Source organism: Haemaphysalis longicornis, unplaced genomic scaffold (assembly GCF_048455015.1).
Source record: "Haemaphysalis longicornis isolate Haplotype H1 unplaced genomic scaffold, Haemaphysalis longicornis Haplotype H1 scaffold_3, whole genome shotgun sequence".
Classification (NCBI taxonomy): Eukaryota; Metazoa; Arthropoda; class Arachnida; order Ixodida; family Ixodidae; genus Haemaphysalis; species Haemaphysalis longicornis.
In genome coordinates, this window is record NW_027526335.1 from 117,473,411 (window position 1) to 117,488,160 (window position 14,750).

The window sequence follows — 14,750 nt, forward strand, 5'->3', positions numbered from 1 at the left end:
CACAGCAAATAAAAAAAATATTTCAAAAATGCGGCATAGAGCAGCCCAGGGTCTCAACATGATGTTCACAAAAAATGGTGGCCATTGTAGCAGAAGATATTTTTTCATGAATTTTTTCACAGACGTAAGTTTGCTTTAAACCCTGGAGGTAAAATGGCCGCTAGAAAAAGAACAAATTTTTTTTGCACGAAAACACTTTCAGGGAGCCTTGTGGGCCATGCGAGGATGACCCACAATTTTTAGTGAGCAAATCCGGGATGGTCGATTTTACGGCTGGGACGTTTGGCATGGAATGACCCATTAGGGAGTATCGTAATCGCCAGCCAGTTTTTTTTTTTTTTTTTGAAGGACTTTTTAATTTCGCATGATTTTTTTCATTCACCTTGAGTGTGGCTCGCAGTTTTACGATGCCAATGATTTGAGTGGGCTCCGCAACGTGGCGCTACGCTCGCTAGCGATTCTTGTCTACATCGCTCTGTTATCGGAGACGATCTGCTGGATCCTAGCCATAGACAGCTTTGCTGTAAAAGGAGAAAATAATTAGGGTAAGAGTTTCTGGGAACGTTTTGCGGACCCCTGAAATGCACTCGTGTACCCGTAGTACACGCTGACCGCCTTTCGCCAACCATTTCCATACTGGACTCCCTGGCAGTGACCATCGACATTGCAACTGACTACGCACTCCATTTTCAGTTTTCGAATCATCCCCTGTATTTCCTCAACCCACCCGTTTACCCAAAACACGTTTGGAAGGTCGCTAATCAGCATAAACAAAATACGAGGGTTAAACCACACATCGCGTAGGGGCGATGGCATGCATCAAGTTTTACAAATTTGGACAGTCAGTGCGCATATGTCTTGCATTAGCGTCAAGAAACATTCTGGGGGGAAAAACAGCGGTTTCAGTGCGGAAAATATTTACGGCCCAAAGGTGTTCCCTATGACATCATGTGACGTTTGCGCTGCTGAAGTATAATCAGCTACCCGCTGTGTACACGGCATTATTCGGTGTTACCATTGGAAAGCGCTTTACAATAAATCTTGTGTCTAAATACTGAGCGCTTTCATTTTTTTTTTCGTCGTAAATGGTTCAGTGAAACAGTTTTTATATCGCGCTGCTATCCAGACGATGCGCTGTGTTTTTCCAAAGCGTGAAATGGCCGTCCCGGGCGCTTCCTCCTTTAAATGTTACGAGGCGTCACTGGCCACGATATAACTAATCTACAAGAATACGAAACTGTAGTTAATTTAGGAGAAGGCTACCCGCGGTTTCGTGTTTTTAAGGCAAGTCTTAATAAACATATGGTAGTAAGACAGGCAGCCTGGAAATTCGAGTAAAAAATTGGCCGCGTATCTGCTCCTTTCGTTGCAAATGTCGTCAAAAGACGATAGTCTTTATCGGCCATTGCGAAGTAAATGCCTCTCTTCGCTTTGCCGCTCACCTCTCATGTTGTTCCTCTTGCGTCGCGCTCATCCCAAGGCAAAGACGCCAAAGGTTTGCTTAAATCATTTTAAATTTCCCGCGTTCCACTACTCCAAACCGGGTGTCTCGATGCGAACGCTGCTGTACGGCGGAGACGCGCGTTAATAGAGGCGCCCTACTTCAACGTTTATAGAACCGCGTTTCCCTACTCCACGTGCGTTGCAAGCAGAACGTGGAACCTATCTAGTGGAACCTTGAGTAACTGTTGCCGGTTGATTTCTTAAAATGGCGCAAGAAGCTATAGTGGCGCGGGCGACAGTAGGCGACGGCGAAGTGAATTCTTTTTCTGCAGTTGATGAAGTATTTAATTTCGCAAAAGCAAGCATGTTTGATTTTTTTATAAAGAAACACTGCAAATATCACTTCTGTATTGATTTGCTGTCTCATATTTGCGTAATGTCTTGTTCTTCTTCAACAATGTCGACAAGTATGAACCTTACACCGGACATAGACGGGTAGATGTAGCTGTGACTATATAAGACTAATGGGCAGGCATTGTTTTGCTTTGGCCGGGTGGCTGAATCGAGTCACAGACAGACAGACGGACAGACATACAGACATACAGACAGAACAAAATTTCTGCGTTTAAGGAGCCCAAGAAAGACTATCGCCTTTAAAAGATTCTTTTACCAACGAAATTTCGATCCCGCTTAGAGGGAGCTCAACAATCCCGTTTCGCATTCGTTCGCAAAGCGTTATTGCCCACTCCTCCGCCCCTACCCTCGCCCCTCCCCCCAACACACACTCGAATGTGCGCGCTTGCAGGTCAACTCTGACGCAAATGGTACACATGAAGCAATGGTCGCAACACGTTCCCAACAGCCTTCTTGGAATCTTCATGGAAATCGCAGGGAAATTAATAAGGCTCATTTTTAAAAAAAAACCCTTGAACACTACATCATCAACTATCTTCAAATGTGTCCATTTCTAATTTTTCTTCTTAAGTATCATGTTCACATTTGTAACTGTAACTATGTAACGTTTGTTGCTACATCCTCAAGTGTTAAAAACCATTCTATAGCTTCATTTTGTATGTTTATTTGTTATTGTGAACGTGGCCGATACCAGGGGGGTGGTTGGGAGGTTCCGACACTACCCCCCTAAAATATTTTCGGTCTTCAACATTTTCTGGGATGTGAAAATATATACTGTGAGGGTTCCTATCAACCGAATGCTTCTTCAGTGATTGTAAAGTGTCCCTGCCCCTTCATTATCGTTAACTCAACGCTCAGGCAACGCTGCTGCCACATGTGCAGCTTGCCCTTAGTGCCACCCTTCGTCATACCTGCCATCCGGCCTAGAGTTCGAAGCACTCCTTTCTCCGCTTGCGCTCGTCGCACCGACGTGTCACATAGCTCATTAGCCCAGCAACAGAAGCCTCCCGCTTGCTTGCTGTCGAAGCCATCAGCTCCAGGCTTCCCCTCTCTCCCCGAAGCTAGCGAGTACCAGATACGACCCTCGAGGTCCGACCATTCCTACCTGACTTGTATCGGGGCGGCACTTCACGTGTTATCACGGGGCAGGAGTCACCGGTTGGCAGGGGTCAGGATCTTGTAAGGGATGTACACAACCCCACGAAGCATTTACATATGCGCACAGTCTGTGTTTGTGCCCTCAAAAAAGTACGAATAGAATGGGCAGAAAGTATAACTGGGGTTTAAAACCTCGCGAGAGCGTTTCCTCCTAACGTAAAAAAAAATTGGCGCACCTTGCACTAGTGGTGCAGGGCTGGAGAAACAGCAGAGCTGGCGGCTCCTTTCTATTTTTGCAGGCCGGATCTTTGCAGGCCGGATCTTTTTCTCCGCAGCCTTTCACGTCTCTCCCAAAGTGACCGCGTTAGCCCACGGCAACCGGCTTCGCGAATTGGGCATCTGTAGCACGAACTCGGCCTTCAGGCGCGAGCACAACAGCAAGCGAGAGATCACGCTAGGAACACAGGGCAGAGTGTTGTCGAAAGTCGTGTGAGCCGACGCCGTGCGCTCCTCACGTGGCGCGCGTTCACGTGCAGGGTATTTTTTGTTGGTATTTTTTGTCAGCTCGGAACGTGGCGCAAGCCCACGTCCAAGCCTGGCCGATGCCGGGCGCTCCTGACGAGGCGCACACTGACCTGCACTCAGTATTCTTTCTTTGTATTTTTTTAGTAAAGCACAGCAGCAGAACGACATGTCTAAACAGCTGTGCTGTTTAAACTATTTCACTGACAGTCGTTGTAGGTCCTCTAGTCACGTTTCTGGCGGTTGGCCAAGGCAGCTAGCTACCCCTCATAAAACGCAGGGTCCTCCCTTGCTGCTGTGTCAAAAGCTGTAACCCGAACTTTTATTCATTTCCTTAACCAGGAATTAAATTAGAGACAAACAAAGTTGCTTCTTGAAATAAGCATTTTGAGAGTATTCTTTTATTAGAAAGTGATAGCGGAACGGAGAACTTGTCCCGGTACGCGGCCCAGTACACGGTCGGTGCACAGGCGCATGTGCCCAGCTGGTCTCTCCCGGGACCAGGCACACTCGTCGCAGCCAACTGGTCTTACGGAAATTATGATAGGTGAACTGGTCAAAAAGGGCATCTTGTTCTAGGTGATCCCGTATTAAGGAAACGGGTAGCACTTCCCTGGTCAAAAATCCGTCACGCACATCCTTTTTTTTTCTTGAGGAGGGGTGAGGGAGACTCAGCTGGCTTCAATCTGGTGGAGAGTTGGTTGGCTGTGACGATGTGGCTTGCGACAAGTTTCCGTATACCCGGCTCTCCCCGTCTGCGCATGCGCAGTACCGGAGTACCGGTACCGTACCGGAACCGATACTGCGCTTGGCTCTAACTCTACTATATGTCAGCGATGTGCATGATTCCTCCGCGAAAGGAAGCAAATGTAACTTTTCAAAATGGCCGCCGTTGTGCCCACATACCCTCCCCCCCCCCCCCCCGAAAGAAATTTGTGGGATTGTAACTACTAATTAACCACCACAATAATGACCATGGGACGCTGCAGGTACTTGGAGTAAGTATAAATAAATACACTACTGACAGTCGATAGCAAACCCACCAATACTTTAACACATTTTTTGTGTTTGTGTGATAGCTATTCAAGCGATTCTTAAGAGGGAATCATGCTGTCCCAAAAAATACTTTGGAACATTTCAAAAGAGCGCGAAGCTGTCCACGGAATTAAATTCTGCTTCTCACACGGCCGAATCCTGACCGAAGGGCAAAAAACTTAACTGCGCCACTTGACACGTACCTTCTTTTGGGATATTACACTTTGATTGATTGATTGATTGATTGATTGATTGATTGATTGATTGATTGATTGATTGATTGATTGATTGATTGATTGATTGATTGATTGATTGATTGATTGATTGATTGATCATAACATACGCATCGCGGGCAGCCATGTTGATATTCCGCACGGTAACGTAAGCTGCCGCGACGTTCCGCTAAGAGGCCCCGGTTAGCGGAGCGGGGCCCAGCTCTGGTATCGCCGCTAGCGCCCTTGCGCGCCACGCATGCGCAATGGCGCTCCCGCTAGCTATCGGAGCGGAGCGGACCGTCAGAAACAGTAAGCTAAAACTCTCTATTATCTACGCAGTGAAGAATAGAAAAGAGCAGGATCAAAGCCTAAGCAAGCTGTAGATGTTCCGTCCCGGAATTACCCACGTTTGCATAGCAGCGCTTGTATACTATCAACGTTAGGATCGCTGCGTATGTCAAATATGTATGTCAAATTGAAATTTCGGGTTTTAATGGCCTGAAGCTGCCACTGGCCATTGAGGCGCTCCGTAACAGAAGGATATGGATAAATTTCGCTACATGGGTACCGCTAACATGGGCAGATTTCTTTACGCACGGGCATTCTCGCTTTTTACCTTCAAGATTCATTTAATGCGAGCAATGAAGGAAACTTCTGATAAGTGATTGCCGCCAAAAGCTTGAATAATACTGTGCATACCGTATTTGCCTAATTTATTTTCAACCAATACTACGAAATATATAACTACGCGAAGATTGTGTTCCCATTTCTTTTAACAGTTTTAATGGGGCTTCATCACATCGGTTCTAGACGTTACACGTAACAGATGGATTTGGCCGATAGCACTGACAAGCGGCACTCCGTCCTGAGTAATTGAAGCCATTTTACCGTAAGGCTGCTGTATAAATTACTGGTCCAATATACACTATTTTTTATTAGACGCGACGCATCTCTTGCTCTGAGGCATGTCCCTCCTCCGTCGGCGTCGGCGTCGGCAGCGTCCGCACACCACCTCCGCATGCGCGACTCTCCTTCGCTCTTCTCTCCGACAGATGTGCGCAACACTCTCACTCCGTCTCATTATGATAAACAACAGCTGCGTGCGCGCCCTTCGCTCGCTTCACTCTGCTCCTGTCGCGCAAGTGCGCGCATGCGCGACTCTCCTCCGCTGTCTCCTCTCCTTCATGCGCTGTAAATATAAAGCGGGTAGCGCGCTGCGGTGGTTCAATCAGCACTCGCTCTCGTTCGACTTCGCGTCACTTTGCTTGACAACTGCGTGCTTGACTTGATTCTTCCGATGAAGACGTGATGGAAGCGAATGTCCCTTCAGCGAGTGGACTGGCGCAATCCAATACCAGCGTCAGTCCGAACGCTCCCCCCTGATGCGTCGCATCACATCAGGGTTCCCTCGCGGGAAGATGGGCGTTATTTTTGGGAATAGAGTTTTACAATAAGAGGACGTAGGTTTGATCCATCCAATATCTTGCGTGAGCTTGCGCGCTTCTACTGCCCGTGGCTACCGGAAAAGGAGATAATGATCATGTTGTACAATAATTTCAAAACTTGATAGTTAACTTTTTAATTGCTCATTTGGATTTATTTTTGTGGTGGTTGAAGTGCCGAAGCTACACCTGGGCTATGTGGCGCACCGTAGTGGAGAACTCCAGAATAATATTGATCACCTGGGGACCTTTAAAGCGCCCCCAAATGTGGACTCGCGAAGACACGCGCTTTCGCTTTTCGCGTCCATTAGAAACGCAGCCACCGCGGTCGGGATCAGATCCGCGTTCTTTCGTTCAGCAGCACGAAGCCTTAGCCACTCAACTGCTCACCTTACACGGCCCGATTATACTTAAACGTGGAGGAAAATAACTAACGCTGACCAAAAACATTGTCCTGAATCTTGGTTGTAAATAGGGTTGTGATTTCAATCCCACCGCTGGTACCAGTTGTTGTGAATGCGGGTTAGGGAATACATCTTGGTAGCGTGACTGGTGTTCAAAGACGTTGATCAGGAGACCGAGGTTTGCTAATGAAGACAAAAACTTTATACAAGTATGTACATGATGGATACATGTTTGGGTGCTGTGGCTCGAACGAATCGCACAACCATCAACCCTCGGCGGCTTGCAACACCGCGTTGTAGTTCAAGAAAAAGTCTCTAGAGTTATAGGGATTTCAACTACCAAAGGCTGGTCCAATCACGGACGCACAAACTGACCCCCATAGGCTCCGCCATCGCTCGAAGCAGTTCTAGTTGCTTGGCCACGTGACTACAAGGGAGGGAATGCGTTGGCGCCCCTGGACGGGGAGACCTTTTGCCCAAGCACGAGGCACACTTCAGTGCTCTACTCGCTACGCTCGCCGTTTACCGATTTCATGACCCGCGCTACCAAAGTCGTCTCCTTTGTTGTCTTCAGCCAATCACAGTTGCACGTGCGGAGATGGCGGGGGGTTGACGAACCATTCTCAAACACGAGTTGTGTGGGATCCGCGCTGCCGAAATCGCCTCCTTTGTTGCTGGTGTTGCAACTCAGAGTTGAAGGTGCCCGGATGACGCAGGGGTGATGAACCGCGGTATTCAATGCGGATTCGCACCTGCCACGAGCCGATATTGAAGAAACCCATGGCGATGGTGAGACTGGCGACGGAAACACGCTAATTGACTCCGATGTCCGAGCTTGAGTGTGCCAGGTACATAACCCGGTCATAACAAGACATATGCGTCTCTAATGCTCCCCTCGAACACATCGGTGCACCCCGTCATATTTCACGGATAATCGTGCAATATGACATAGCGTGAAAATGTACTTCAAGGCAAACATTCGGAAAGCATGTTTATTTATTGCAAATAAATATTTACTTATTTTCAATTTCCGAAAATTCGCTAAAAAATTTACTGCAGGCTTACAAAGCCCAAACATAGCTCTTGATATATCTATTCTAAGTTTTGTTGGGGGTTCTGGAATAAGCTGGTTTTTTTTCGCTGCGTGCCTCCATTTCTCTTATCTGAATGTGTGCCCTGATAAAGCTAATTAAGACTTAACTGATCTGAATTAATATGCTTAGCGTGCTCATTATTTCGTGGTCTCGTTGCCGCTGTAACACGTCAGCACAAACAGAAGGAAAAACGCTATGCCTTCGCACTCCTTTTTTTCCTAAAAGTTTCCCGCAACCAAAAAAGGAGACGTGGTATGAACTGGTGACAGATGCGACCACATGTATTTCGCACTCCCTCTGCTTCTCGGTCTATTTCGTTCCAAGATTGTCTCCGCACCTCAAGCCGTGAACAGATGTAGGAAAAATGACCAGAATGAAATTACGGCCCAGAAAGCTGGAATGCGGGTCTCCCATCCGCTCTATCACTTTCCTCCGGATACCGGTCAGGCGCGTGGTTGGATTGGCAGGCTTACACAGAATATCAGCGGTCTTGGAGAGCCCATGCGTTCAACGCCAAGGTGACCTTTACCATGCTGCGCATGGTCCATCCTTGTGCCGAGCCTAGGCCAAAAAAATCTTGGAGATAACGAATGACCCCTTGTACTTGACGGTGGAGCGCGTGAGAACGCCCACCTAAGTCAATATTGTGCAGTGCCAGCCTTTATATGCAGATGAGGGTGAGGGGCGGGAGGCGTCTATGATGTAACATGAACGCACCCTCTTTTTTAGAATTTGCTTGGACAGCTTCTAAATCAACGGTTATTGTACTGGGCTTGACCACACCCCGGTTTAACCTAGGTATTCCGTATTTTGCGGGCGGTCTTCCGACTTGTATGGAGAAGAAAACCAACATGCCAAGTCTTCAATTATTCGCGTTCCAAATATTTGGAAAGTCGATATTGCGCCCGTTACAATTTGATGCAAATTTTAAAATAAAACATCGGCATATCCCAGATAAAAGTTCGCGACTTGAGGATATGAACCAAATCCCTGTCACCGACGATGTAACCGGAAAGTAGCTGTGAGTTCATATGTCCTGTAATTCATTTCCTCAACGGCAAATAAACATCGACTCGGGGCAGATATGTGCACCTCGCGGCTGGAGCCGGACACTGTATTCACGGCCTTCATGGGTGGAAACAGCCAGTGTAGGTGTAGGAGAACGGCTGGGGCCTGTTAATACGGATACAGAATTTGCAACACAACCGAGGCGAGGTCCCCACATACCCATCATGGCGCGCAGTGGCGTGCCAAATAATTTTCTTGTCGGTAGACCGCAGGGCGGAAGCCATCGGTGCTCAAATTTACTAGACGGCACCACCTGCAATGACCTTTTGTGTTACGATGAGTAATCACCGGCTAGGTTCGGATATAAAACTATTATGTAATTGAAACTCCTCGAACGTTCAACGTTGGTCAACGAAGTGACGAGTGTGCATAACTCCGCTACGACTGAGCTTACCAAGAAATTTAGGATTCGAAATTCTTGTTTCGAACTCTTGTAATCCCCAAGCCTGTTTACTGAAATGAAAAACAAAAAAGCATTAGCAGTGTGACCGCCACATCTACAGCCCTAAACTATGGCAACACGTAATGGGATTTTTTTCTGGCGAGTATAGGTCACGACTACAAACGCATCCATGGAGGACATGACCTTAAAGCTACCGGATCCACCTAACCACAACTTATCTAGGACAACGTATTCTCAGCCAGGTGGATGTGAAGAAATGCTAAGCGCCTTCGCACGGAGTGAAAAACCCGAAAATTCAATTCACTCAGTGTGTATAAGCGAGCTTGCGTATTTCTTAAGTGAGTGTCGCAACATTCTCGAACTGCGGCGATGTCACCGAACACGTGCGGCGAAATGAGAAAGCCCCCAGCCACAGAACGCATAAATCCATGACCTATTTCCTCCTTACCACCATCCTTGCTTAGCGGTAAAGGGGAATTTCGGGCAATAACTAAAGCACGCAAGCATGCAAGCAAGCACAATCAAATGCACGACCCAACGGAAGAGTCTGGGAAGGAAGGACGAACGAACGAACGAACGAACGAACGAACGAACGAACGAACGAACGAACGAACGAACGAGAGAGGGACCGAGCGAATGAACGAACAAACGAACGCACGTTCGTACGTACGCTACTATGGGTCCCTTAACGGAGATAGTGCGACACCGAGCAAAGCATTCACACCACCGCGAGAATCCGGATCACTAGACATATCCTCCTCAGACTTGGTGGAATGTGTGGCCACACAGGGGTGAGAAAAGCACATTTTTGGAATGTCTGCAGTAGTTTATTGCACAATAAAGAATTGCACTTCTAGATAAAGCGGATGTTGCGCATCAGGGTGTGCATTATAATGCACACTGGGTCTTAAAACATACTATTTGTACAACACTCATGTACAAAAGAATTCAACTGCTGCTCCTTACAAACAGACCTCTTATTTCGAGTGGAACTGCTTATAGCAGTTTCGCATTGCTGTTACGCACAAGAAAATGTTGCACGTTGTGCAGCGGAACTTCGTTCGCTCTGAACAACCTGGGTTGCGGCACCTCGAGGAGAATCCCTGGTTAACAAGCTCTGGCATGTGGTTGGCCTTAGCTGTCCTTTTCGGCTCAGGAGGCAAGGGTACAACCTTAGCTTTTAGCAGCTTGCGTGGCGGCTCATCATCAGACTCTGCACCAGACCTGTCTTTCGACAACAGGTAATGAGCAAGCGACATCTTGAACTCGAGCAGTTCAAGGATGTCCTTTTTTGGCACTCCAAGCAGGGCCGAGTCTTCTTTGTATTGCAGCCAAGAGTTTACTGCAGCAAGGTCAGCAATAAAGATCATGGTCCTGACTGTCCACTTTTTCGTACGCTGCGTTGTGGTGTAGAGGCTTAGCATCCGGTCAGACATGTCCACCCCACCCATGTTGCGGTTGTACTCCTCAACAACTGCGGGGCGAGGAACGTCCTTGTACACCTTCTCCTTTTTCGACCATCTTCGGCACTGCCCAATTGGTTCCTCACCGATGTGGTTTGAAGCGAAAGTGATCGCCTTATTGTCCATCCACTTAACCAAGCATGTGCCCGAGGAAACATTAACCGTTTGGAAGCTCGTCCCTCTACCTTGCTTGGCTAGCGCTTTGTCGTCCTCTAGCGTCACTGTCTTTGGCACACGGTTTTTCATAATAGTGCCTGTTCCTCGGAGACTTAGTTTTCCAAGTTCTTCAATAAGACGAAGTGTTGTGAAATAGCGGTCAAAAAAGAGCGATGTTCCCATGGGCAGCGTTTTTGCAAACAGCTGCACGATATTTGGCCCCAATCCGAGGTCTGGGCCATTGTCAACCTTCAGGAAGGATTTTCCCTGGTAGATGTCAAAATCCAGGACGAGTCCATTTGGGCTTGCAAGCACAAAATTCTTGAGCCCTGTGGGGTGCGGCTTTCCAGGAACATACTGCTTGAGCGCAGTGACTCCAGTGAATGGGATTATTTGCTCGTCAATGCACACATAAGGAGGCCTTGGTAGCTCACGGCATGCTGCCTGCACATCGTTTAAGATTGGTCTAACCTTCCACAGACGATCGCTCTTTTCGTCTTCTGAGAAATCAAGGTCATTGACCACTTTGAAGTTGCCGCGCAACGTGAAAAACCGGTCCCGAGTGAGTACGTCGGCAATGGCTGGTACCCTTGTGTCCCGTGCCCAGTAAAGACGCATCTGTGGGTACCGAAGACAGCTCATCATAAACGTTGCCCCAAGAAAATTCTGCATTTCAGAACACGATGAATTTAGGATTTTGCCGGTCTTCTGGTGGTACGCGATCGCTGTCTTTTCCTGCATTGTATCAAAAGCGGCGTCTGACAGGTATTGCTCAAAATAGTCACTTGGACGCCAGTGCTGCCTCAAGTCAGGGAAAGTGCCCGGTGGACACCGCACATCGGTGACTGCCGAGTCAAATGAGACGCCTGTTCTCCATTGCGCTGTTCGACCGCGCGCCGTGCTTGGGTCGTGCTCATCTTCGTCCTCGCTGGAGAAATCTGCACAGATAGCTGTACATCAGTTACTAAAAACAATTCCTATTACGTTGAAAAAAAAAGTGTAGCATAGCCTACCGTCAGAGCAATGTGGAAGAGGTGCGGTATCGGCAACAACGAAAGAGGGGTCGTCGACCTCATCGTCCGACAATTCCAAGTCAGAGGTTTCATTGCTGGCTATCGCTTCCAGGACACGATCAGCTTCTTTATCAGTGAGTCCTAGGAGAAATAAACGCTAAATTTCACACCCAAGAGCAAGGAACACATGAGAGTGTAAAGCGGATAGGCATGCAAAAACATAAATTGAGACCGAGAGTGCATTATAATGCACACTGCAAGAAAACAGCTAGCGCGAACAAAAATGTAGGCATTTAAAGTTACAGTTCGTGCGGCAATTACTCCTAAACACTTTGCGAGTAGATTAAAACAATAATTAAAAAGTATTACCCGACAAGTATAGCGTAAGTTGCAACTTACTTGGACGCCTCGAGTAGAACGTTGATGTCGAGAAAGACGCCATGTTTCAAAGCTCAGAACGGCGCTCCCGCTGCGGTGCGCTTCCTGAATTCGTGGGCAGATGGCAGCACATGATAGAGGATGTGGTCGCGCGCGCGGTCTTTGCTGCAGCAGGGGCGCGAAATTTAAAACCGAGGTTGAAGCAAATGTGCATTTTAATGCACGCGAGGTCTGAAGAGGAACTTCGCTGTAAAATGTTTTCGTATTTCACCCAAATTCAAGCGAAGCACAGGAAGAGACCACGAAAGCACAGGCCACGACGCGTTGACAAGTCCCAGTTCTCTTGGGCAGCCTTAATAAAGGAGGTTCCTGAAAATAAAACACTTAACCGATCAATTCCCAAAACACGGCCAGAAGCTAAAGCAAGAGTTGGTGTTGAGTTAGCCGCATTCTAGTTACCAAAGTGAAAAGGCGCAGATTTTACCGCATGCAGCGATGCCGCGGCGCCTATGGCGTTCTACACGCCATTCTTATGGAGCCATCAAAACTGCGCGAACGCAACTTACAAAACGTATTTAAAAAATTCCACTCTGGGCGTCAGCTATCAAGGCTGACGCCCAGGTCAGCCACGTCAGCCATCAAGGCTGACGTGACCAAGAATTTTAAATAAGAGATTTAAATAAGGGCTTTAAATTCTTTAAATAAGAATTTTAAATTCTGGCTTTTCATCGTCATTGTTCAATTTCGTACATTAATCTGTAATTAATGGAAAGAAATATCCGTTCGTAGTTGAGAATCAGGGGACGGCACACTTTAGCAGAGTCTACATGTTCCGCATACTCGGATATTTTGGAAGTCCTCGGCGTCCTGGTGTCCGAACTATACGCCCCTCCCCCAATAAGACCTGACAAACGAAGCGAAATGCAAGATGCCGAACGGTGTCTTTCAAATTTGCTCTTCTGGGCTCATCCGGCAGTGCTAAAGTTTGTGCCCTGGCTGACTCACCCTTCGGCATCAGCTGCCTATAACCAAGCAAGCACGCAAACAAAAACAAATGCATCTGCATGAACACCTCGTGCTTCACAGACTTGCGGGAACAGTTGGTTTTGTTACAAGGCGTTTTTTCGGGATGCATAGCAAGAATGCACGGGATCGTAACCCTAAACAGCTACGATGTAAATAAGTTCAGTAGGGAGCGCACGTCCCCTCGCCCAATTTTTATCATTTCTTCCCAGGACCCCATCACACCATCGAGTCTGGACCCCCTCTGTCATGAACATGAACACGCAGCCTATATCAAGAGTTTGGTATCCAATATATCAGAACAGTTGCTTGCTACCAGCGATGATCATCATGGCCAGCAGGTATAGCTGTGTTAAATCTGCAGCAAAAATTGTTTCCGACCTCATAGGAGTTACCGTATCATGTCGTACCGAATGCAAGAGTTTGAGCTCAGGAATTAGCGCCCGTATTATTTTTACGACACGCGAATTTGAAATCTCGGGATGCCAATGAATTCGCAGTTCATCTGATCCCGAGTAAATTCTGAGAACCAGTGGATTCTGAGTTCATTTAAGTTCGGAATTCATTTTGTTTTAAGTTCATTTTGAGTTCTGAGTACATTTTGAGCTTTTAATCTAAGTGAGTTTTGAGTCCATTTTGAGTTCTGAGTACATTTTGTGTTTGAGTCCAGTTTGAGTTCTGAGTACGTTTTGAGTTTTGAGCCTGAGTGAGTTCTGAGTTTTGCGCTCGCTGCGAGTTAGAGGTTGAGTGAGCGCTCGTGTGCTGCTCAGCTATGAGTCTGCGTTTGGGTGAGGGGAGGTTCCGAAGCAAATTTGGGAGTGAGTTCGCGTGAGCCGGCCCCGCTTTACCGAGGTATAGCCAAGACACAGTTTTTAAATCGGCCGTCCAACTTGCCTTTCGCTGTACGAGTGAAACGGCAAGCAGAGGAGCATGAGGTCAACATTGATGAAACCTACAGAACGTCAAACAACGGCTTCCTTGCTCCGAGGGAACTGATCCCAGTTGCTTGCGATAGGTACTTCAGACAAACTGTCAAAAGAAAGGAACCGGGAGAACATTTTAACCGGACTTTTAACCGCGCAACTGTTTAGCAAATTGTAATTTCTCCTGTCCGCAGTTAAAACTAGTACCCAGAAAATGCCTAGCACACGCACGTGAGAGCTTGCTTCACGGCGACCGCCGGGCAATTAAAAAACGAAAAGGGCGAGCGGTCGTGTGTGCTCGCAACAACCGGCCATCGTGCCCGGCGCACGTTTGTCAAGCAAGCATATAAACTTAGTCACATTGGCCAAGATTGCAGAGACCACCCGGCAGTTAAAATACCAAGGAAAAGGCCGAGTGCTCGTGGGTGCGTGCCTCGCGGCGACCGCCCATCGTCCACGGCGCACGTCTGTCCAGCCAGGCATACCCACTTAGGGCGATTGGCTAAGATTGGCCAAGAAAAAAAACTCCGTCGTGCGCCGTAATTGTGGCAACACTTGCTCGGAACACGTTATAGACACGTTATAGCGTACGCCCTTCCAAGGTAATGTCCAATGATTATCGGTTTCAGAAAATGAAGAAGGCTCACACTTATAGC